This window comes from Dasypus novemcinctus, chromosome 11 (assembly GCF_030445035.2).
Source record: "Dasypus novemcinctus isolate mDasNov1 chromosome 11, mDasNov1.1.hap2, whole genome shotgun sequence".
NCBI lineage: Eukaryota > Metazoa > Chordata > Mammalia > Cingulata > Dasypodidae > Dasypus > Dasypus novemcinctus.
The window spans coordinates 3,808,567-3,833,715 of NC_080683.1; the positions used below are offsets into that span (position 1 = coordinate 3,808,567).

At 37.0% G+C, this 25,149-nt stretch overlaps 1 protein-coding gene across 1 annotated transcript in view; it reads right to left on the minus strand.

Moving 5' to 3' along the window:
• LOC131280359 (sodium/potassium/calcium exchanger 1-like) overlaps positions 1–23,002 on the minus strand; it is a 232,745-nt gene extending 209,743 nt beyond the window's left edge. The window contains exons 1-2 of the mRNA XM_071218410.1: positions 22,997–23,002; positions 3,879–3,899 (exon numbers count right to left, since the gene is read on the minus strand). The gene's annotated coding sequence lies outside the window, so the exon portion shown is untranslated. The remainder of the gene's footprint in view (positions 1–3,878; positions 3,900–22,996) is intronic.
• Positions 23,003–25,149: the final 2,147 nt, after the last annotated feature.

Below are 25,149 nucleotides of genomic sequence, written 5' to 3' on the forward strand. Positions count from 1 at the left end.
TAAATTTACCATTCTTAATAATCTTCATTTCTACATTTTTCTCCAAGTCTCTCACTCTTGTTTTTTCCTTTCAGGCTGCAGCACTCCATTTAGTATCTCTTGTAATTCTGGTCATTTTTTAACATACTCTTTGTTTTTGTTTGTCTCTGAAGACTTTAAACTTGCCCTCATTTTTATTTTTGAAGGTAAGTTTTGCTGGTTATACATTCATGACTGGCAGTTTTTCTCTTTCAGTACCTTATGTACATCATAACACACTTTCTTCTCACTTCCATGCTTTCTGATGAGAGGTTGGGACTCAGTATTATTGAGGTCCCTATTATGTGATGCATTTCCTTTTTCTTGCTGCTTTTAAAATCCTCTTTTTATCTGATATTTGTTATTCTGAGTAGCAGGTGTCTCAGAGTAAGCCTATTTGGATATTCTGTTTGGGAAGCATTTTCCTTCTTAGATACTGATATTTATGTCTTTCATAAGCTTTGGGAATTTTTCAGTCATTATTTCCTCAAAGATTCTTTCTGCCCTCTTTTTATATTCTTCTCCTTGGACACCAGCCATGCATATGTTTATGCATTTTGTGCTGTCATTCAGTTCCCTGAAACCCTGTTCCATTTTTTCAAATCCTTCCTCTTTCTATTCTCCTGTCTTTTCCAGTTTGGTTGTTTTGTACTCAATATCACTTTCTGTCTTGGAGAAATTCAGATCTGCTCTTATGTGCCTCTAATGTTTTTAAATTTTATCCATTGTGTCTTTCATTCCCATAAACTGTTATTTTTCTTTCCATTTTGGTCCTTATGTTCACCCAGTGTCTTCTTCTTTTTTTTTTTTTTTAAAGATTTATTTATTTATTTATTTCTCTCCCCTCCCTCCCCACCCTGGTTGTCTGTTCTCTGTGTCTATTTGCTGTCCACTTCTTTGTCCACTTCTGTTGTTGTCAGCAGCACGGGAATCTGTGTTTCTTTTTGCTGCGTCATCTTGTTGTGTCAGCTCTCCATGTGTGCGGCACCATTCCTGGGCAGGCTGCACTTTCTTTTGCACTGGGTGGCTCTCCTTATGGGGCGCACTCCTTGCGTGTAGGGCTCCCCTACGCGGGGGACACCCCTGCATGGCAGGGCACTCCTTGTGCACATCAGCACTGCATGGGCCAGCTCCACACGGGTCAAGGAGGCCCGGGATTTGAACCGTGGACCTCCCATGTGGTAGAAAGATGCCCTAACCACTGGGCCAAGTCCGCTGCCCACCCAGTGTCTTCTTAATGTCCATTATCTCTTTAGTCATATTTTTCTTCAATTCTTTGAATGGATTTAGGAAATTTGTGTGAATATCATTGATTAGTTGTCTTAAATGTTATATCTTATCAAGGTATTTGGTTTGTTCCTTTGGTTGAATCTTCTCTTCCTGTTTTCTAGTATGGTTTGTAATTTTTTGCTGATGTCTAATCATCTGAATATATTGGTAAATATTCTCTCATGCTCTATATCTCTCTTGGCTGGAGTTTTTGTTATTCAAAGCTCTTCTCTGAGTTTTGGTTCTACTTATTTTAAGTCTTTACAAATGCCCAATTCAGCAGCAGATGTTGCTCAGGCAATTGGGCATCAGCCTTCCACATGGGGTTTCCCAGTTTGGTTCCCAGTGCTTCCAAAAAAGATGACAGATGTCTCATTGAGCCAATGCCACAACACAGATGCCATGAGTAGATACCACAATGAGCTGTATCTGCAACCAATATGATGGGCCGCAACCAACAGACCTTGCAGACGTTGCTACCTGCAGACTCCATGACCAGGGAATGCTGCCAACTGTAGAGAGCACAAGTGGCTCAAGTGGTTGGGCACCTGCCTCCCACATTGGAGGTCCTGGGTTCAATTTCCAGTGTCTCCTAAATAATACATGTAGACAATGAGCAGACAGACAAGTGAGCCATCTGGGGGGAGGAAAGGAATAAAAATAAATAAAAATGTACAGCTTAAGTTATCACAAGTAGTCTAGGAACTCACTAATTGGGTGCAGATTTTCTCCTAGGGGTGGGGCTAAAGAGAGATTTAGAATCAGTTTTTCTCCTTTCATTTTCCTGCCTGGTCAGCATATGATGGACATATGCATACCTTTCCCTGGATGTGTTTTTTTCAACCTCTCTATTCCCATGTTTCTGATCTGGCCAGAGCTGATAGTCAGAGCTCTGTTGGATGAAATCACTGAGGAGAAGTCCTCCAACAGAGCCTCCCTCTTTCCTTGTAACAGCTGAAAGGGAGGAAGATGTTGGTTACCCTGTCATTTGGCTGTAGTGAGTCAGGAGTTTTATTCAGGTGTAACATCTCGAGGGTGGGGAGTGGGGCCCTTCTAGGCCCCCATAGAGGTTTAGTAACTCACATTTATTGTTTTGGGTTCTTTGACTCTCTCCCTAACCCCCCTGGGAGGTTTGCAGCACTATCTTGGTCTGTTGACACCAAGCACTTCCCTCAGACAGCTTCTGGCACTTTCTCAGTTAGTTTTGTGAAGAGTTGAGCCCTGCTTGCCAAGTCCAATGCCATCTTCCTGGAACTCTCACTATGTATTTCTTAACTGAGTGGTAGCTATATTTTTATTCCATTGGTTTCACATTTCATTTTTTTGTTTCCTTTTGGAACTTGTGATTTCCTTTATTCTTCCAATTTATTACTTTTTTCCCCTAAACAAAATTAATGCCAAAATCTGTTTCAAGTGTATCATCTCTTAATTAGTTGAATGAGGTGTGTGTCATTGAGATTTCTTGTCTCTTTGAAGAGAGCATTTGAATAGCCCTCAGTCCTCCATCTGGACTAGCTGATATTCTGCAGTGGAGGCATTATTTTTGGATTTTTTTTCACTTTCAAAGTAGTATATGAGTCAGAGTTCAACCAGATAGACAGAATCAGTAGGAGATTTTTATTAGAGTTCATCACAAATAATTGGCTTATTTGATTTTGCAGACTGCCTAACCAAATTGTAAGGCAGGCCATCAGGAAAGGCAGGCTGGAAATATTGGGGTATGGTTATGGCCTTTTCCCACAGGTGGAATTTCTTCCACATCAGGGAATCCTCCACTCTGCTCTTAGTTAAGGCCTTTAAACTCATGAAGACACTCTCACACAGATTCTGTAGGGATTTTCTCTGTTGTTTAAAATTAATTGATTATGTACTTCAACCACATCTATACATATATTGTTTAAAAAATACATTTTTACTTATCTTTTAAAAATACATAGATTACATAAAATGTTACATTAAAAAATATAGGGGATTCCCATATGCCTCACTCCCCACACCTCCCACTTTTCCCACATTAACAACTTCTTTCATTAGTGTTGTACATTCATTGCTATTGATAAACACATTTTGGAGCATTGCTACTAAGCATGGTTTATAGTTTACGTAGTAGTATATAAACTTTCCTGTCTTCTCTGCTGTACAGTTGATTTTTGCATTCTTCCTGGTTTTTTAGATTATTTTTTTCAGGTTTGTGTCTTTTGTTATTTTTTCTAAGTTGTTTGTATGAGTGAATTTAAGGAGGGATGTTCAGTAAGTGGTTTATTTCAAATTTGCCTAATATGGATTTAGATACTCCCTTCGTGGGTGGTTTTACTATCAGATATGATAATATCCATGGAACTCAAAATCTTCACAATTAGCAGACCAAGTCATGCCCTGATTATAAACAGAAAGAGAGGCAGTGATGAGTTCTATGTTCTTTCTTAGATTGCATAAATCTATTAACATGAGATGATTTGCCTGAAGAAGGAAATTAACATTTTCTTTCTGTATTCTGGTTTAGACTTGAAGGTGTAAAAGCCTGAAAATCCAAAAACTTCTTTTTTATCAAGGAGACTAAAAGAGATGTGAGAAATTGAAAATGAACTTACAAAAGGATTGTGGAGTCTCAGCTGAAATAAAAGAAAAACAAATTTTATTTGAATAAAAAATTCTCTATTAGCTTTTCTCATTATTCATGCAATAGAATTTGAAATTTTCCAATATATTATTATATTAAATTTTAATGAAAGAAATATATAAATTCTAATTTGAAAAGACAACTAATGTTACAGACTTAGAGGAAAAACTTGTTCCCTGTCACAGACATTTACAGTCAATTTTTGTTCTCCCAATATTTGAATTATGCTCTTTCTTCTGGAATTTATCTAAATATTTGAAGAGAACTTTCTGAAAATGAGAGTTCTTATATTTTCAGTTTTATATGATATCCACTGACTGGTTTCTCCTTTCAAAGATGTGGCCTTCTTGATCTTCTATTTAACACCTCACCTCCTTGACCTTTCATAAAGAGAGAGAAGAGAGAATTCTATGATGACACCCAGAGAGTTACATCCTTGAAAAAATAAATGTAGATTTGAAATACAGGTTAACAAGAGCACAAAGACTGAGAGAGAATTCAAGTAAAGAGTGTTTATTTTTCTAGCAGGTGTATTGAGAGCAATTACAGGAAATTATTTAAATTCTGGTTGTCTAAGATGGTTGATAACATTTGGAACAAATAATAGACTCACCACTAGCTTAAACAAAAAAGTAAAAACAAAACCTAGGGAATGAAATGTCCACAGCATTCTGTAAAAACTTCAATGTATTCCTGGGACTTTTGAAGGCTATGAGAACATGAAGAGTTGCTCACCTGACCTGAGATGTGAGAAATCTCATAAGAAATGATTGAGAGGCCTAAGCTCTCAGCTCTGGCTCTCCTAGAGCCACTATACCAATAGGAATGAACTTGTCAAATGCCTGCCTGAGTGTTAAAGGAACGCCTCAACATGCACACAGAGCCCCTCAGCAAAGAAAGGATGAGTTATTGATCTAGGTGGTTAAGATCTTATCTGTCAAACCATTAGCTGACCACTAAGTGAGTGGGTAAGAGACTTTAGTGATCATGCATGACAAGGAATACAGTCTTCAGAAAGTCAGTAAACAAAACAAGTATAAGAAATAAGAACAGCAACAAACTCTGGAAAGGGGGAGAATCTGATTTCCAGAGATAAATTATATTATTTAAATGTATGTTTTCCAACAAAAATTATAAGACAAAAAAAAAATGGAGATATAGCCCATAAACAAGAAAAAAGTTAATCAAAAGAAATTGTCCTTGTGAAGGCTCTATCATTGGACTTACTAGAGAAAAATTCAACCAGCTATTTTAAATATTTTCAAAGAAGTAAAGGAAACCATATCCAAATAACTAACAATGAGTGTGGTGTCTCACCAAATAAAGAATTTCTTTAAAGGTGTATAAACCATATACCAAACAGAAATTCTGTTGCTGAATAGTACAGTAACTGAAATGAAATAATCATCAGCACATCTGAGCATTCAAGGGAAGGAATCCACAAACTTGAATATAGGTTAATTAGGAATATCCAGTCTGAGGAACTAGAAGAGAAAGAATGAAGTAAAATGAACATATACTCTGAATCCAGAGGAACACCATCAAGCATACCACCATAGGCATAATGAGAATTCCTAAAGAGGAAAAACAAAGAAGGTAGAAAGAATATTGAAGAAATAATGAGAAAAATATATCCAATTTGATTAATTCATTTTCAAGAAGTTCAACAACTTACAGGAAGGATGAACTCAAAGACATCCATTCCTAGACACATCATGAAATAGTGAAAAAACAAAAACTAGGAGAGAGTCTTTTATGTACCAAGAAAGCAATGGCTTCTCATTTCCAAGTGATCCTCAATAAGATTAATAGCAGATTTCACATCAGAAAGTATGGATCCCAGTAAGCAGTGTGACAACATATTTAACCTGCTGAAGAAGAAAGCGACTTGTCTGCCAAGAATTACATATCAAGCAGAACTATCCTTCAAAAATGAAGGCACCATTAAGACATTTGCAGGAAAAAAATAGAACTCATTGCTAATAGACCTGCCCCAAAAGAAATACTTTAAAGGAAGTTTTCAGGCCAAAGGGAAGGATACTAGAGAGTAAATGGAATTCACATGAAGAAATACAACATAATGGTAAAGGTAACTACACAGGTAAATATCTGAGGCAGTAGAAATGTAATTTTTGTTTGTAACTCCTTTCTCTTACATGGTTTAAAAGTCACTTGCATAAAGCAATATTCTGTGCATAAAGCAATATTCTGTGGTGATGGTACAAAATTCATATGACAATAATGGCACAAGGGTGGGTGGTGGAAATGCAGATAGATAGGAGCTGTAGTTTTTGTATACTACCAACAGTAAGCTGGTATGAATCTGAACCAGAGTGGTATAAGTAACAATATTAATTGCAATCTCCAAAGCAATCACAAAGAAAATAACTCAAAATTATACACTGATAGAAATGACCAAGTATTTCAAATGGCATTCTAGAAAAGATCTGTGTAACTCAAAAGAAGCAGTAATGGATGAAGAGGAAAACGAAAAAGACAACATTTTAAAAGACCAGCAAAATGACACATATAAATACTACCTTGTTAGTAATTACAGTAAATGTAGAGGAATTAAATATGGTAATAAAAAGGCAAAAATTAGGAGAATAGATAATAAAACATGATTCAACTATATGCTGTGTATAAGAGACACATATTAGATTCAAAATCACAAATAAACAGAAAGGAAAAGGATAAAAAAAGTTAAACCCTGTGAAAGGAGTAGCCAAAAGAGAGCAGGAATGGCCATACAAAATAGACCAAGACAATTTTTTTTTTACTAGGGACAAAGAAGGATTTTTATAATGATAAAATTGTCAATTCATCCAGAATAGATGATAAATATAAACATATATGCACTCAACAGCAGAGCTGTAAGATACACAAAGCACATGAAAAATGTGAATAGAGAGAGATATTTATAAAACAATTATTGAAAACCTCCAGGGAAAATGGTTGAAAATGCTAAGAACGTAGTGACTCCTCATGTACAAGTGAATCTCTAAGATTAATAGGTGATTTCACACCAGAAATTAGGAAGCCCAGTAAACAGTGGGACAACATGTTTAGAGTGCTAAAGAAAGTTACTTGTCCACCAAGAGTAATATAAAGCAAGGAGAACGATCCTTTCAAAATGAAAGAAACAGTAAGACATTTGTAGATATGGCAGTGGACTTGGCCCAGTGGTTAGGACATCCGTCTACCCATGGTTCAAACCCCGGGCCTCCTTGACCCATGTGGAGCTGGCCCATGCGCAGTGCTGATGTGTGCAAGGAGTGCCCTGCCATGTAGGGGTATCCCCGCATAGGGGAGCCCCACGCGCAAGGAGTGCGCTCCGTAAGGAGAGCCGCCCAGCGCGAAAGAAAGTGCAGCCTGCCCGGGAGTGGCGCCGCACACACGGAGAGCTGACACAACAAGATGACGCAACAAAAAGAAACACAGATTCCAGTGCCGCTGACAACAACAGAAACAGAGAAAGAAGACACAGCAAATAGACACAGAGAACAGACAACCAGGGTGGGGGGTGGGGAAGGGGAGAGAAATAAATAAATCTTAAAAAAAAAAAGACATTTGCAGGTAAACAAAAATTAAGAGAATTCGTTGCTAGTAGACCTGCCCCATAAGAAATACTTTAAAGGGAGTTTTCAGGCCAAAGTGAAGGACACTAGAGAGTAAACTAAATCCACATAAAGAAGTAAGATGTAACAGTAAAGGTAACTAAGTACACAGGTAAATACCTGAAGCAGTAGAAATGTAATTTTTGTTTCTAACTCTTTTCTCTTATTTGTTTTAAAGGAAACCTGCAGAAAGCAATGATTATATTCTGGTGATGGTACAAAATGCAAAAATAAAATTCATATGACAACAATAGCACAAGGGTGGGGATGGGAATGGGGATAGATATGAACTAAGATTTTGTGTACTACTGAAGCTCTGAGTACTTGTTCTGTGGTGCCTGTCAGTGCCAATGCCCCACCCCTGAGTCCCTGGCTGGCTACTGCAAGTTGCGAGGAATGGGGAAACCCTCTTCACCTGAACTGGGTCGGGGTTACAGCTGAGAACTGATCTCAGCTTTTCAATAGCTTATTGAGATCCCTGGGTTTGGTTCTAGACCACTGTGCTGGACAGGGACCGCTGTGGATATTGATTCAATCCCACCCCTGAGAGTCAGAACTGATGGAAGTATATGGACACACTGCTCCCGCAGGGTGAGGGTAACAGTTTTCTGAAAGTGCCAACTGCTGGACAGATCAGGAAAGTGCAGCTTGGGGAGCCAACAAAAAAGTTTCATTTTTCGTGATCCTCTTCCCAGGGATCTTTGGAACTTGACTTCACCCTCTATATGGGTCCCTGGCCCTACTTTGGCTGAAAAACTGACCTGGGAAAGTCTCTCTGTATTGGTCCTCCTCTCAGATTTTGCCCTCCAGGCAAAAGTAGCTAAACTCAATGAAAGGAGAGTAAAAAAAATTATAGAGGCAAAACTGGAGAGGGAGCAGGGAAAGGAAGCTCTCCTGGGGTGAAACCATTGCACAAACAGAGCAATCTTAAATTGTACTGCATAATGAAGGCAAGAATCAGATGCAGAAGAGCTGAATAAATATGATAAAAGCTGGAATGTTCTAAAGGTGAGAGGTAATGGCTAAGGAGTATGGGATTTTTCTTTATGGCGAAATGAAATCATTCTAAAATTGATTGTGGTGATGAATGCACAACTCTGATCATACTGAAAACCATCAATATGCACTTTGGATGGAATGTATGGTATGTGAATATATCTGAAAAAAAAAAAGTGCTGGAAAACACACACCAGTAGTTGGAGATATCAATACCTCGCATTCAGTAAAGAATAGAACAATTTCTTATGGTTTCTGCTTTTTATTACTCTCTGTTTAGCACTAGCCCTCCTGAATGTGTTTTGGATCACGTTCTGTGCATCAACAACATTAGTTATTATTCACCATTTGTTTTTCAGCTTTGTTAGTTTTGTTTCAGATTTTCATCTACTTATGGTTCCCCCCTTATAGACATTTTAGTTTTGCCATTTAAAAACATTTTAAATGTGATTTCAAGAGTAGTTGAAGCAAAATGAATTGTTTTAAGTTTTCACTTTCAACCTCATACTTCAGTGTTAGTTCTTTAATCATGGCATTTATTAAACAGCTTCTGGAAATTTATTGTGGGAAAAAGCAATCCTTTTCTAATTCTAAGAGACCAAGTCATACTAGTGATAAGGGACAGAAAAGCTACTTACTAGATTGTCCTGAAATAGTACCTACAAATAGAAATACATATAAATATATATATTAATTGGAGTTAATATAAAATATTTAAAATTTAAAAGAGTGAGTTTACAAACCTAGTGGTGATGACAATCACCAGGTAATGAATGGACACAAAATTTCAAATTCAAAAGAGGAACTTACTGACAGGTTTTGAAGTCACACCTGAAACTGGAAGAAAAACAAAAATATAGTTGCTCGTTGCTGATTAGAAGGATATTCCTTTTCCCTAAATTTCTAAAATAATTGAATAGAAGGTAAAATTTACATGATGTATTTAAGTTTAGTTTTTCTTATATTAAAATACTTATTTTAAAAGTCATATTATTTTATGGAAATAAAACACCCATATTCTCACCCATCCCTTTCTACCTAAAATGACCTTTTCACTTAAAAATTTGGGCAGAGGCTATTTAATAATTCTTATATAATATCTCCATGCTCTTTCATGCTTTCTTAAATTTGAATAATATTCATTGGCTTCTTACTATAGACAACAAGATTTTGCTTGTTTTTCTACCCTTCTCTAATTCACTCTCATCTCCCATTCTTTCCAATAAACTGCATCACTTTTTTTGTTAATCAGTATTAATATTAATAATTGTGTTATTAATATCATGGCCATATAAATAATATTCTTACTTGAGTTATATTATCACAGTTCTCCTTGGCAAAATTTGCTTTTCTCTCCACTTAATTTTTAATTTAATTAGGATTTCTTAAAATTTTTTTGTCGGTGTATGCATTTTGTTATTCTATCTGCCATCGAGTGATCTTCTGAAAAGAAGAAGAAACTTCTCCTTTCAGTTTTCCTGCTTTGAGATCTGATACTCTCTTCATTGGTGGTTTTACAATCAGACGTGGTAACATTCAGAATGCCCAAAATTCTCATAATTACCAGATCCAATTGCCTACTGATTAGAAGCAAAATGGGAGGTACTAATGTATTCCAGAATGCTTCCTAGAATGCACATGAAATCAGACATCTATTGACTATATTTGAGAGATTAATATTTTTTGTCTTTAGTCTCATCTAAAACTTGAAGTTATTACAGCCTTAGACCTCAGAGTCTTCTTTGTAAATAGTAGTCGTAAGCAGATCTGCAAAAGTGAAAATGTCTTTATTGGTGAATTCTACAGGCTCAGTTGAAACACAAAGAAAATAAATAAAAATGGTTATTTTCCAGTGAAAGGAAGACTTTTTTTCCTATCGAAATTGTGATTTCTTTTATTTTCCATTTTATAAAGATTCTACTGACTTCCATCTTTTGAAGATGAGGTTCTATCAAAGCCTGATTGCCTTTATCTTTTGGTAATAGGGAGATCAAAGATGATTCTTAATGAGACACATTTTTGCATAATTTTCTCCTCTTGAATGAGATCAGAACCGGTGACTGCTTCTAGTCAGAAGAATATGGCCTAGGTGATAAAATAGTCACTGGGGAGGTAATTTTGCATTATTTAATATTCAGTGTTAGCAGTCCAGAGGGAGAGATTCTCCTGATGGCTTTAAGGAAGTCAGCTGCTATGTTGCGCGAGGGACAGTACTCTGCTCCAGAGAAGAGCATAGAAAATATATAAGATGTGGTGCAAGGGTCTAACAAACCTGAAATACTAAGCCCAGAAGAAATGGAGAGAAGAATGTCAAAAATCATTTGACTATAATGTGAGGGTCTTTTTCTGAGTTCTTGATTTGGTCCCATTGGTCAAGGTGTCAATGTGTCTGTCTTTATGCCAGTACCATTGTGTTTTTACCACTGTAGCCAAGTAATATGCTTTAAAATCAGAAAGTGAGAGTTCTCCAACCTTGTTTTTCTTTTTAAAGACATTTTTGGCTATTTGGGTCCCTTACCCTTCCAAAGAAATTTAATTGGCTTTTCCATTTCCGCAAAAAAGTCTGTCGGGAGTTTTGTCTGATTGCATTCAATCTGTTAATCAGTTTGGGTATAAGTGTCATTTCAATGATATTTAGGCTTCCATTCCATTAACACAAAAAGTCCTTCCATGTATTTAAGTCTTCTGTAGTTTCTTTTTAGCAATTATTGGTAGTTTTATGAATACAGGTCTTTTATGTCCTCGGTTAAGTTTATTCCTAAATATTTGATTCTTTCAGTTGCTATTATAAATGGAATTTCCCCCTCAGATTTCCTCCTTGGATTGCTAATCTGTAGTGTATAGAAATGCCATTGATTTTTGCCTATTAGTCTTGTATCTTGCCACTTTGTTGAACTTGACTATTATTTGTAATAGCTTTGTTGTGGATTTTTTCAGGATTTTCTAGAGATAGTATCATATCATTAGTGAAGAGCAAAAGTTGTACTTCTTTCTTTCCTATCTGGGTGCTTTTTATTTCTTTGTCTAGCCTAATTGCTCTTGCTAGAACTTCTAGCACAATATTGAATAACAGGTGACAGTGGGTCTCCTTGATCTCGGTGGGAAAGCTTTCAGTCTTTCATCATTGAGCACAATGCTAACTGTAGGTTTTTCATATATGCAGTTTTCATGTTAAGAAAGTTTTCTTCTATTCTTGTTTTTTGGGTTGTTTTTATAAAGAAAGGATACTGTATTTTGAAAAACAATTTTTCTGTATCAGTTGAGATAATCATTTGATTTTTCTTCTTCAATTTATTAATGTAGTTTATTACACTCATTGATTGTCTTGTGTTGAACCACCCCTGCTTACCTGGGATAAAACCCATTTGAAAGCAAGATAGTCCCATCCATCTGCCCCACATCCCAAGTCCACTCTAAATTAGAGGGAGAATGGGGATCACCATCCTAGAATCCTCAGGATTAGGGAATGAATGACGAATTAAAGTAGACTTACTGGTATTCTACTCTAGACTTATTCTGATTCTAGCAATGGAGGAAGTTTTATTACTGATGTGGTGGCAGTGGCCACTGGAGGTTCTGAGGATAGGGAGAGGGAAAAACAGGTGTAGTATGGGGACATTTTTGGGACTTGGGTCTTGGCCTGTATGGGACTGTGATGACAGAGGCAGGCCATTATATATCTTGCCATAAGTGACAAGATTGTGTGTGAGAGAGTGTAAACTATAATGTAAACTATAATCTGTGGTTAGTGGTAATGATCCAAAATGTGCTCATCAATTGTGACGAATGTACCATCCTAATGAAGGATGTTGTTAATGTGGGAAAATGTGGGAGGATTGGGGAGCTGGGTATATGGGAATCTCTTATATTTTTTATGTAACATTTATATAATATAAGTATCTTATAAAAATAAAACATTATATTAAAAAAAAACCCATTTGATCATGGAATATAATCCTGTTAATGTGCTTTTGGATTCAGTTTGCAAGTATTTTGGTGAATATTTTTGCATCTATTTTCATTAGAGAAATGGGTCTGTAATTTTCTTTTTTTGTAATATCTTTACCTGAGTATGGTATTGGAGTAATGGCTTCATAAAATGAGATTGGTAGAGTAGGAATTAGAGTGGACTTACTGGTGTTCTGCTGGGGAACTATTGTGATTAGTAAAGGAAGAAATTGTAGTAGTGATGTGGAGAGGGTGGCCACAGTGGCTGCTGATGGTCGGGAGAGGGAAGAAGAGATATGGTGTGGGGGCATTTTCAGGATTTGGAGTTGTTCTAGGTGGTGCTGCAGGGACGGATGCTGGACGTTATATGCCCTGTCGTGGCCCACTGGGTGGACTGGGGGAGAGTGTGGACTACAATGTGGACCACTGTCCATGTGCAGCAGCGGTTCTCCAGAATGTATTCGCCGGGTGCAGTGGATGTGCCACAATGATGGAAGAGGTTGTTGACATGGGAGGGGTGGCGTGGGTGGGGTGGGGGGTATATGGGGACCTCATATTTTTTGAATGTAAAATTTAAAAGAAAATAAAGAAGAAAAAATAAATAAATAAAAGGGGGCCATGTTGGAGAATTAGCCAGCATAAAGCATCCTGGGATACTTGGCATGACTGCTTTAAATAGGAAAAAAAAAAAAAAAAGAGATTGGTAGCATTACTAACTGTTCAGTTAATTGAATGTGTTTCAACAAGATTTGTATTAAATTTCCTTTGAATGATTGGTAGAATTTACCTGTTAAGCCATCTGTGCTAGGCTTTTCATCTTTGTGAACTTTTGATTTTAATCTCTTGTGATTGGTTTCCTGAGGTCTCCTATTTCTTCTAGGGTCAGTGTAGGTTGTTCATGTGTTTCTATGAATTTGTACGTCTCATCTATATTCTCTAGTTTTGGTGTGTACTGTTGTTCACAGTATCCTTTTATGAATTGTCTTAAATAATGCCCCACTCTCATTTCTGATTTTAGTGTTTTGAGTCTTCGCTTTTTATTCCTTTGTCATTCTAGCTAAGGATTTATTGATTTTGTTCATTTTTTCAGAGAACCAACTTTGGTTTTGTTGATTCTCTCTATTCTATTTTCCTTCTTGATTTCATTTATTGTTCCTCTGATCTTTACCACTTTTCTTTGGCTTGGATTAGTTTGCTGTTCTTTTCATAGTTATTCCAGGTGTGTAGTTAGGTCTTCAATTTTTAGGTCTTTCTTCTTGTTTAATGTAAGCACTGAGGACTATAAATTTCCCTCTCAGCACTGTCTTTGCTGTGTCCCATAAGTTTTGATATGCTGTGTTCTCATTTTTTATTTGTTTCAAGGTGTTCACTGAATTTTCTTGCAATTTCTTCTTTGACATACTGATTATTTAAGAATTTGTTGTTTAATCTCCATATATTTACACATTTTCCCTTTTTCCATGCGTTATTGATTTCCAGCTTCATTCCATTATGATCAGAGAAAGTTTCTTGTATAATTTCAGTGTTTTAAAATTTATTGGGACCTGTCTTGTGAACCAACATATGGTCTTTCCTGGAGAAGGATCCTTGAGCACTTGACTACAATGTATATCCTGCTGTTTTAGGGTGTAAGGATCTATAAACGTCTGTTAGATCTAGCTCTCTGTTTCTTTATGCCCATCCAGATGTTATATCCAATACTGACAGTGGTATAGTGACATCTCTAACTATTATTGTAGAACATCCATTTTTCTCTTCAGTTTTGCTAATGTGTGCCTCATGTATTTTGGGGCACCCAGGTTAGGTCCATAAATATTTATTATAGTTATTGCTTCTTTGTAAATTGCCCCCTTTGTAATTATATAATGCCCTTCTTCATCTGTTATAACAGCTTTTGCATTTAAAATCTCTTTTGTCCAATATTAGTACCAGTCCTGCAGCTCTTTTTTAGTTTCTCTTTGCATGGAATATCTTTTTCCATCCTTTTGCTTTCATCCTGGTTGTGTCCTTACATCTGAGGTGAGTCTTTTGTAGATAGAATATAGATGGCTCATATATTTTCCTCCATTCTATCAGTCTGCTTTTGATTGGTGAGTTCAGCCATTAGCATTCAATGTTATTACTGTAAAGGCATTACTTACTTCATCCATTTTATCCTTTGGCTTTCTTTCATCACATCTTACTATTGTCTGTTTTTTCACTTTTAAATTTACCCTTCTTAATAATCTTCATTTCTTCACTCTTCTCCAAGTTCCCCACTATTGTTTTTCCCTTTCAGGCTGTAGTAATCCTGTTAGTATTTCTTGTAATTCTGGTCATTTGTTAACATACTGTTTTTGTTTGTCTCCTAAGACTTTAAACTCAGCCTCATATTTGAAGGGCAGTTTTGCCACTTACAAATTCTTGGCTAGCAATTTTTCTATTTCAGTACCTTAAATACATCAGACTTTCTTTCCATGATTTCTGATGAGAGGTTGGCACTCTATCTTATTGAGGCTTTCTTTTATGTGGTGCTTTGCCTTTCTCTTGCTGCTTTTAGAATCCTCTTTATATCTCTGATACTTGTCATTCTGAGTAGTAGGTATCTCTCCAAGTAAGCCTATTTGAATTTATTCTGTTTGGGGTGTGCTCTCCATTGGATATTGCTGTTTATGTCTTTCATAATGTTTGGGAAGATTTCAGTCATTATTTCCTCAAATATCCTATTTGCCCCTTGTCCATTTCCTTCTCTTGCTGGGACACTGATAACGCATGAGTTTGTGATTTTTGTGCTGTCATTCAGTTCCCTGAAACCTTGCAGCATTTTTTTCCAGTCCTTCCTCTTTCTATTCTCCTGTGTTTTCCAGTTTGGATGTTTTGTTCTCTATATCAGTAAGGCTATCTTGGAGAAATTCAAATCTGCTGTTATGTGCCTCTAATGTATTTTTAATCTCCTCCATCATATCCTTCATTCCTGTAAACTTATTTTTCTTTGCAGGCTTTCAATTTGTTCTTTATGCTCACCCAGTGTATTCTCAATATCCTTTATCTCTTTAGTCACAATTTCCTTCAATTCTTTGATTTGATTTGGGAGATTTGTGTGAATACCATCGATTACTTGTCTTAAATGTATCTCATCAAGTAGTTGGTTTGTTCTCTTGGGCTGGCCTTCTCTTGCTGTTTTTATTATGGCTTAAATTTTTTTGCTGATGTCTAATCATCTGAATATACTGGTGAATTTATTCACATGGTCAATATCTCTCTTGCCTTGTGTTTTTTTCTTTCTTTCACAGCTCTTCTTTGGTTTTTGTTTCCATTTATTCCAAGTCTTTAAAAAGGCGTGGCCTGGGGAGCAGATGTTGCTAAAGCAATTGGACACCAACCTTCAACATGGGAGGTCATACTTTCAGTTCCTTGTGCTCGCTAAAGAAGATGAGCAGATGCTGCAACGAGCAGATGTCACACTAAGCAGAGGCCACAATGAGCAGATGCTGCAACCAAAAAGCTGCTGCAACCAGCAGATGCTGCAGACACCACAAACAATAGACCCCACAACCAGGAGATGCTGTAACCAGCAGGGAGCAGAAATGGCTCATGCAATTTGACACTTGCTTCCCACATGGCAAGTCTCTGTTCAGTTTCTGGTGCCTCCAAAAGAAGAGAAGCAGACTATGAGCAGACAGACACAGAAGCCATCTGGGAGAGGGGTAAGAATAAAAATTTAAAGATATATTAAAAAAATAAACATGTCCAGCTTAAGTTATCAAAAACAGTCCAGGAACTCACTAATTGGGTGCAGATTTTCTCCCAATGTCAGGGCTAAAGAGAAGCCTAAAAGCAGTTTTTCTCCTTGCTGTTTCCAGGCCCGCCAGCATGTGACAGTCATATGCAAAGCCTTCCTGGGATGTGTTTCTTTCAACCTCTATTTTCCCTGGTTCTGGTCTGGCCAGAGACAGGAGTCAACACGGGCTCTGTTGGCTGAATTCACTGAAGAGAAGCCGTAGGGAGGAAGATGTCTGCTACCCTCTCATTTGGCTAACGTGAGTCAGGGGTCTTATTCAGGTTTAATTCTTGAGGGTGGGGAATGGGGCTCTTCTTGGCTGCCACAGAGTTTTAGTAACTCACATTTACTGTTTTGGGTTCTTCTCTCTCCCTCCCTCACCATTCTTGGAGTTGTGAAGCACAGTCCTTGTGTGCTGAACCCCAAAGCAGTCCCCTGGACAGCTTTCGGCCCCTTCTCGATGGCTTTTATGAAGAGAGTTGAGCCCTGTTGCCTACTGCAATGCCATCTTCCTGGAACTCTTACTACGTCTTTCTTAACTGAGTGGTAGTTATGCTTTTATTCCATTGGTTTTACCTTTTTTGGTCTCCCTTTGTAACTTGTGATTTCCTTTATTCTTCAATTTTATTACTTCCTTTTGCACTAAACAAGAATTCATGTCAAAAGTCTCTTTGAAGTGTATAATCTTTTAATTTGTTGAAAGACATGTGGGTGTCAGATTTCTTGTCTCTTTGAAGGGAGTGTTTGAATAGCCCTCAGTCCTCCAGTTGGGCTGATCTTCTGCAGTGGAGCCATTGTTTTTAGATTTTTTTCACTTTCAAAGTAGTATATCAGTCAGAGTTCAACCAGATAAACAGAATCAGTAGGAGATTTTTATTAGAGGTTCATCACAAGTAATTGGCTTATTTGATTTTCCAGACTGCCTAACCAAATATAAGGCAGTATGGAAAGTTTGGGCTCTAGCTATGGCCTTCCTTCACAGGTGGAATTTCTTCCTCATCAGGGAAGCCTCAACTCTGCTCTTAGTTCAGGCCTTTCAACTCATTGAGTCATGCCTCTCCAGATTATCTAGGGGTTTTTTCCACTGCTTAAAATTAACTGACTATGGACTTCAATTACATCTACACATGCATACTTTTGTATTGTATCAACTTTCCTGTTAAAAGTCTTCTTTGCTGTGCAGGTAATTTTTGCATTCTTTCTGTTTTTTAAGATTAATTTTTGCAGGTTTGTGTCTTTTCTTATTGTTTTTAAGTCATTTGTGTGAGTGTGCTTAAGAAGGGAAGTGAAATTAGTGGTTTATTTCAATTTGCCTAATATGGATTTAGATATCCTCCTCATGAGTGGTTTTACTATCAGATATATTAATATCTACAGAACTCAAAAGCTTCACAATTAAAAGACCAAATCATCCAGTTACTGGAAACAGAAAGAGAGGGTACTGATGGGTTCTGGGACTTTCTGTGATTATGTAGGCTAGTAACACAAGTGTGATTTGCGTGAGATGATCTAATGAATATTTTCCTTCTGTATTGTGGTCTACATGATTAAAAGACTTGAAGGTGTAACAGTCTGAGAATTGAGAAACTTCTTTTTTATCAAGGAGGATAAAAGAAATGTGAGAAATTGAAAATGAACCTAGGAAAGGATTGTGGAGTCTCAGCTGAAACAAAGAAAACAAAAAAAAATTTAACCTTGAATATAAAAGAAAGACTAGTTTTCTCTATTAAACTTTCTCATTATTAATGCCACAGAATTCAGCATTTTCCAAAATATTGTTCTACTAAATTTTTCATGAAAGAAATACGTATTTTCTACTTTTGAAAAGACAACCAATGTTGCAGGCTTATAGCAAAAACTTCTTTCCCCTCAAAACCATTCACAATCAGATTTCCTCACCCAAATTAAAACCACTCAGTTCTTAAATGTAGGCTTTTTCTCCTGAATTTATCTAAATATTTGAAAAGAGCTTTCTGAAAATGTAAGTGTTACATTTTCAGTTTTATATGGTATCTACAGACTGGCTTTCTTCTATAAAGTTGAGACCTTCTTGCTCTTCTACTTAACACCTCACCTCCTTTACCATTTTGTGGGAGATAGAATTCTAAGATGACCCCAAAGAGTCACATCCTTGAAAAAAATAAATATAGATTTGAAATACAGTATAACAAAAGCACAAATACTGAGAGAGAATTAAAGGATTTTTTTTCTATCAGCTCTATTGAAAGCAATTACAGGTAACTGTTTAACATTCTGGTTGCCTAAGATGGTTCATAACATTTGAACAAACGAAAAATCACAAAGTTTAAAAAAAAACCCACAAAAACCTAAAGCTAGAGAATGTATGTCCACAGAGGCTTTGTAAAGCTTCAACGTGTTCCTGGGACTATTGAAGGCCTTGAGAATGTGACAAGTTACTCAAATACTCAGAGATGTGAGAAATCTCAGAAAAAATGATAGAGAGGCCTAAACTCTGGCTCTTGCTGTCCTAGAGCCATTATACCAACAGGATGTGAAGTTGTCAACTGCCTGCCTGAGTGTTAAAGGAATGCCTCAACATGCACACAGAGCCTGTCGGCCAAGACAGGAAGACCTATTGGTCCAGGTGGCTAAGATATTATCTGTAGGGAAGCGGACTTGGCCCTGGGTTAGGGCGTCCGCCTACCACATGGGAGATCCACGGTTCAGACCCCTGGCCTCCTTGACCCGTGTGGAGCTCACCCATGCGCAGTGCTGATGCGCGCAAGGAGTGCCCTGCCACGCAGGGGTGTCCCCCACGTAGAGGGGCCCCACGTGCAAGGAGTGCACCCCTTAAGGAGAGCCGCCCAGCGCGAAAGAAAGTGCAGCCTGCCCAGGAATGGTGCCACACACACAGAGAGCTGATGCAATAAGATGACGCAACCAAAAATGAAAACACAGATTCCCGTGCCACTGACAACAACAGAAGCGGACAAAGAAGAAGACGCAGCAAATAGACACAGAGAACAGACAACCAGGGCAGGGTGCGGGGGGGTGAGGGGGAGAGAAATAAATAAATAAATAAATCTTTTAAAAAAAAGGATATTATCTGTCAACCATTAGCTGATCACTAAGCTAGTGGGTAAGAGACTTTAATGACCATGTATGACAAAGAATACAGACTTCAGATAAGGCAGTAAACAAAACAGGTCTAACAAGTAAGAACAACAACAAATAGAGAGGGGAAGGTTCTGATTTCTAGGGTCAAAGTATATTATTTGTTTTTTTTTTTCAACAAAAAATTATGAGACATGCCAAAAATAAGGAAATATATCCTATACAAAAGAAAAAAGTTAACCAAAAGAAACTGTTCTTGGGGATGCTCTGTCATTGGACTTACTAGACAAAATGTTAAACCAGCTTTTTAAAATATGTTCAAAGAACTAAAGGTCACCACATCCAAATAACTAACAATGTATGAAAACGGTAACTCTACAAATAAAGAATATCAATGAAGAGAAATAAGCTATATACAAAAAAAGAGAGCAAAATAGAAATTATGCTGTTGAAAAGTACAGTAACTGGAATGAAATAATCATCAGCATATTTGAGCAGTCAAAAGAACAAATCTGCAAACCTGAATATAGGTTAATTAGGATTTTCCAGTCTGAGGAATAAGAAGAGAAACAATGAAGTAAAATGAACATATAATCTGAAACCAGTGAAACACCATCAAGCATACCAATATAGGCATAATGAGAATTCCAGAGGAAAAGGAAAAACAAAGGACACATGAAGAATATTGAAGAAATAATGGGCAAAATATATAATTTGACTAATCCATTTTCAAGAAGTTCAACAAACTACAAGAAGAATAAATTCAAAGAGATCCATTCCTAGACACATCGTCAAACTTTCAAAAGTCAAAGACCTGGAGAGAATCTTGGAAGTACCAAGAATGCAGTGACTCATCATGTACAAGTGATCCTCGGTAAGAATAACGTGGATTTCACATCAGAAATTAGGGAGCCCAGTAAGCAGTGGGAAAACATGCTTAAAGTGCTGAAGAAAGTGTCTTGTCCATTGATAAGGGTATATCAAGCTGAACTATCCTTCCAAAATGAAAAAAAAAATTAAGATATTTGCAGATAAAGAAAAAGTAAGAGAATTCATTGCTATTAGGCCTGCCTCATATGAAATACTTTAAAGGAAGTTTTCAGGCCAAAGTGAAGGATCCTAGAGAGTAAACTGAATCCACATAAAGAAATGAGAAATAGGGTAACTCCACAGGTAAACGTCTGAGGTAGTAAAAATGTAACTTCTTTTTGTTACTCTTTTCCATATATAGTTTAAAAGACAACTGCACAAAGCAATAATTATATTCTGTGGTGATGGTACACAATGCAAAAAATACAATTCATATGACAGTAAAGCACACGGGTGGGGTGTGTAATGTAGATAGAACCAACGTTTCTACCAAAATTAAACTGGTATTAATCTGAACTAGATTGTTGTAACTAGTGACATTAGTTGACATCTCCAGAGCAATCACAAAGAAAACAACTCAAAATTATACACTAGTAGAAATGACCAAGGATTTCAAACAGTATTCTAGAAAACATCTGTGTAATACAAAAGAAGCAGTCATAGTGGGGGAGTGGGGTGTGGGGTATGTTGGAACCTCTTGTATTTTTTAATGTAATGTTTTTTGTTATCTATGTACCTTAAAAAATGCAATTAAATAAAAAAATTAAAAAATAAAAATAAAAAAAGAAACAGTCATGGGTGAATAGGAAAACTACATATAGACAACATATATAAAAAGATCAGCAAACTGACACATATAAACATTACCTTGTCAGTAATATACAATAAATGTAAGGGAATTAAATACTCCCAGAAAATGGCAGAAATTAGGAGAATATATAATAAAACATGATCCAATATATGCTGTCTTCAGGAGACGCACTTTAGATTCAAAGTCAGAAATAGATTGAAAGGAAAAGGATTGAAAAAGTTAGACCATGCAAAAGGAATAACCAACAGAGAGCTGGAGTGGCTCCACTAAAGTCTGACAAAATAGACTTTTAGACAAAAATTTTTACTGGAGACAAAAAAGGTTTTTGTAATGATAAAACTGTCAACCCATGAAGAATAGATAACTGTAAGTGTATATGCACTCACCAGCATTGGTATAAGATACACAAAGCACATGATAGATGTGAAGAGAGAGATTTTAAAAAAATAGTTGAAGTCTTCCAGGGAAGGTGGTGGAATAGGGACCCCCAAGATTCACTCCTCATCCAAAAACAGCTGATGGACCCCCAAAACTGCCTGACACAACTGTCTGGGTCTCTGGAGGTCAGGGAACACATGCAGCATCCAGGGAAGAGCGGGACAAGGATACCGAGAAACTGCAGTAAAAGACTCTGGATTACCTTGTGCTGTGGCGGCTGTCAGTGCCGTCCCCCCTCGGCGCCAGTTGCCCTGGATTGGTCCCTGCTGTGAGTGGGGAGGAACCGGGAGACCCTCTTCACCTTGAACGGGGTGGCGCGTGGGGCTGAGAACTAATCTCAGCTTTTGAACAGCCTATTGAGGTCGCTGGGTGTGGTTCTGACCGCGGTGCTGGACAGGGTCCTCGTGGCCACTGTTTCAGCCCCACCCCTGAGAGTCAGCGCTGGCGGAGGTTTATGGACACGCTGCTTCCTCAGGGCGTGGGTGACAGTTTGCTGAAGAGTGCCATCTGCTGGCAGGTCAGGAAAGCGCAGCACAGGGCAGCCAACAGAAAGGATATTTTTCTATCTTTCCTGACCCTCCTCACAGAGATCTTTGAAACTTGTCTGCACCCCCATCATGGGTCCCTGGCCCTGCTCTGGCTGAAAAATCTAACTGTGGACAGTCCTGTCCGTGGTGACCCTCCTCTCAGATTTTGCCCTCCAGGCAAAAGTAGCTAAAGACAATGAAAGGGTAGTAAAAAAAAGTATAGGGGCAAAACAATAATAAACAAGAGATCATGATGACTGGAGAAGGGGCAGGGAAAGGAAGCTCTCCTGGGGTGAAACAATTGCACAAACAGAGCCATCTTTGAAACTTGTACTGCACATCCAGGGCAAGAATCAGATGTAGAAGAGATGAATAAATACGATAAAAGCTGGGCTGTTCTAAAGGTGAGAAGTAATAGCTAAGGACTATGGGGAAATTTAAACATTCCAAAATTGATTGTGGTGATAAATGCACATCTCTGTGATCATACGAGAAGCCATCAATGGTGTACTTTGGATAGAATATATGGCATGTGAATTTATATCAGTAAAATGGCTGAAAAACAGGAAACATCAATACCTCACATTCTGTAATGAATGGAAGGACAAGTCCTTCTGGTTTCTGGTGTTTATTACTCTCTGTTTAGTATTAATCCTCCGGAATATATTTTGGATCATGTTTTCTGCATGAACTAAGTTAGTTATTACTAATGCACTTGCTTTTCAGCTTTATTAGTTTTGTTTCAGATTTTCATCTCCTATGATTCCCCCGTATTTCATAGACATTTTAATTTTCAATTTAAAAGTATTCTTATCTCTATGTATTCTCTATGTATTCTCTATATACTTTTCTCTATGTATTTCAAGAGTAGTTGAAGGAAAATTAAGTGTTTCAAGTTTTCACTTTCAATCTCATACTCCATTACTAGTCTTTTAATCATGGCATTTTAAAAACAGCTACTGGAAATTTACTGTAGGAAAAAACAATCCTTTTCTAATCCTAAGAGACCAAGGCATGCTAGTGATAAGTGAAAGAAAACCAACTTACTGGATTGTCCTGAAGTAGTTCCTACAAAATCAAACACATAGAAATATATAAGCTAACTTACAGATAATATAAACAATTTAAAATTTAAAAGACTGAACTTAGAAATCTAGAAGAGATGACAATCAAATGGTAATGAACGCACATACATTTTGAGATTCAAAAGAGGAACTTACTGATAGGTTTTGAAGTCACATTTGAAATTGGAAGAAAAACAAAAATATAGTTGGTTGCCCTTTTAAAGGATGTTAGTTTTCCTTAACTTTCTAAAACAGTTGAATAGAAGGTAAAATATATGTGGTGTATTTAAGTTTAATGTTTCTTATATTAAAATACTTGTTTTAAAAGTCATATTATTTTATGGAAATAAAACACCCATTTTCTTACCCATCCCTTCCTACTGACAATGACCTTTCCACTTCAAAATTTGGGTGGAGGCTATTTAATAATATTTTCTTATATAATATCTCTATGCTCTTTCATGCCTTCTTAAATTTGAATAATATTCATTGGCTTCTTACTATGGACAACAAGATTTTACTTGTATTTCTACCCTTCTCTAATTCACTGTCATCTTCCACTCTTTCCAGTAAGCCACATCACTGGTTTTGTTAAGCAGTATGTTGAGTTATTAATATCATGGTTGTGTAAACAATATTCTTTGTTGAGTCATGTATCATCACGGTTTTTCTGGGCAAAATGTGCACTTCTCTCCACTTAATATTTAAATTTTATTGGGATTTCTTAAAATTTTTCTGTAGAATTATGCATTGTGTTCTTCTATCTGCCATTTTAGTGAGCTTCTGAAAGGAAGAAGAAATCCCTCCTTTTCTGTTTTCCAGTATGGAATCTGATACTCTCTTCAGTGGTGGTTTTATAATCAGAAATGGTAACATCTGGAATGCCCAAAATTCTTATAATTACCAGATCAAATTGCCTACAGATTAGAAGCACAATGGGAGGTACTAATGTATTCTAGAACGCTTCCTAGAATGCAAATGAAATCAGCCATATATTGGCTATATCTGAGAGGAGATTAATATTTTTTATCTCTAATCTTGTCTAAAACTTGAAGTTATTACAGCCTGAGAACTCAGAGAGTTCTTTGTAAATAGTCATCATAAGTAGATTTGCAAAAGAGAAAATGTATTCAGGGGTCAGTTCTACAGGTTCAGCTGAAACAAAGAAAATAAATAAAAATTGTTATTTGCTGGTAAAAGAAAGGCTTTTTTCTCTCGTCAAAATGGTGCTATCTTGTATTTCCCATTTTATAAAGTTTCTACTGACTTCCAACTTTTGAAGACGAGGCCTTCTTATTCCTTTTCTCGAGACCTGACTGAGTCCTTTACCATTCCTAGTAGGGAGAATCAAAGATGATCCTGAAGGAGCCACGCTTTTATATACTGTTCTCCTCTAGAGTGAGAGCAGAACTGGTGACTTGCTTCTAGTCAGAGGAATACGGCCTAGGTGATAAGACATCTACTCCATGGTAATTCTGTATTATTTAGTATTCAGTGCTAGCAGTCTGGAGGGAGAGCTTCTCCTGCTGGCTTTGATGAAGTAAGCTGCTGTGTTGTGAGCGGATGAGTCTGCTGCTCCAGAGAAGAGTGTACAAGATGTATGTGATATGGCGCAAGTGTCTAACCAACCTGAACGATTAAGCCAGAAGAATCAGAGAGAAAAATATCAGAAATCACTTGACTGTAGATGTGAGGGTTTATTTCTGTGTTCTTGATTTGGTTCCGTCGGTCAATGTGTCTGTCTGTATGCCAGTTTTACCACTGCAGCCAAGTCATATGCTTTGAAGTCAGGAAGTGGGAGTCCTCTACTTTGTTCTTTTTAAAGACATTTTTTGGCTATTTGGGTCCTCTTACCCTTCCAAGCAAATTTAATTGGCTTTTCCATTTCTGCAAAAAAGTCTGTTGGGATTTGTGTTGGGATTGCCTTCAATTTGTACATCAATTGGGTAAACGGGTCATTCAATGACATTGAGGCCTCCAGTCCTTTAACCTGGAAAGTGCTTCCATTTAAGTCTTCTTTAGTTTCTTATACTAATTATTGGTAGTTTTATGAATACAGTTCTTTTATGTCCTTCATTACATTTATTCCTAAATATTTGATTTTAGTTGCTATTAAAAATGCAATTTTTCTTCTGG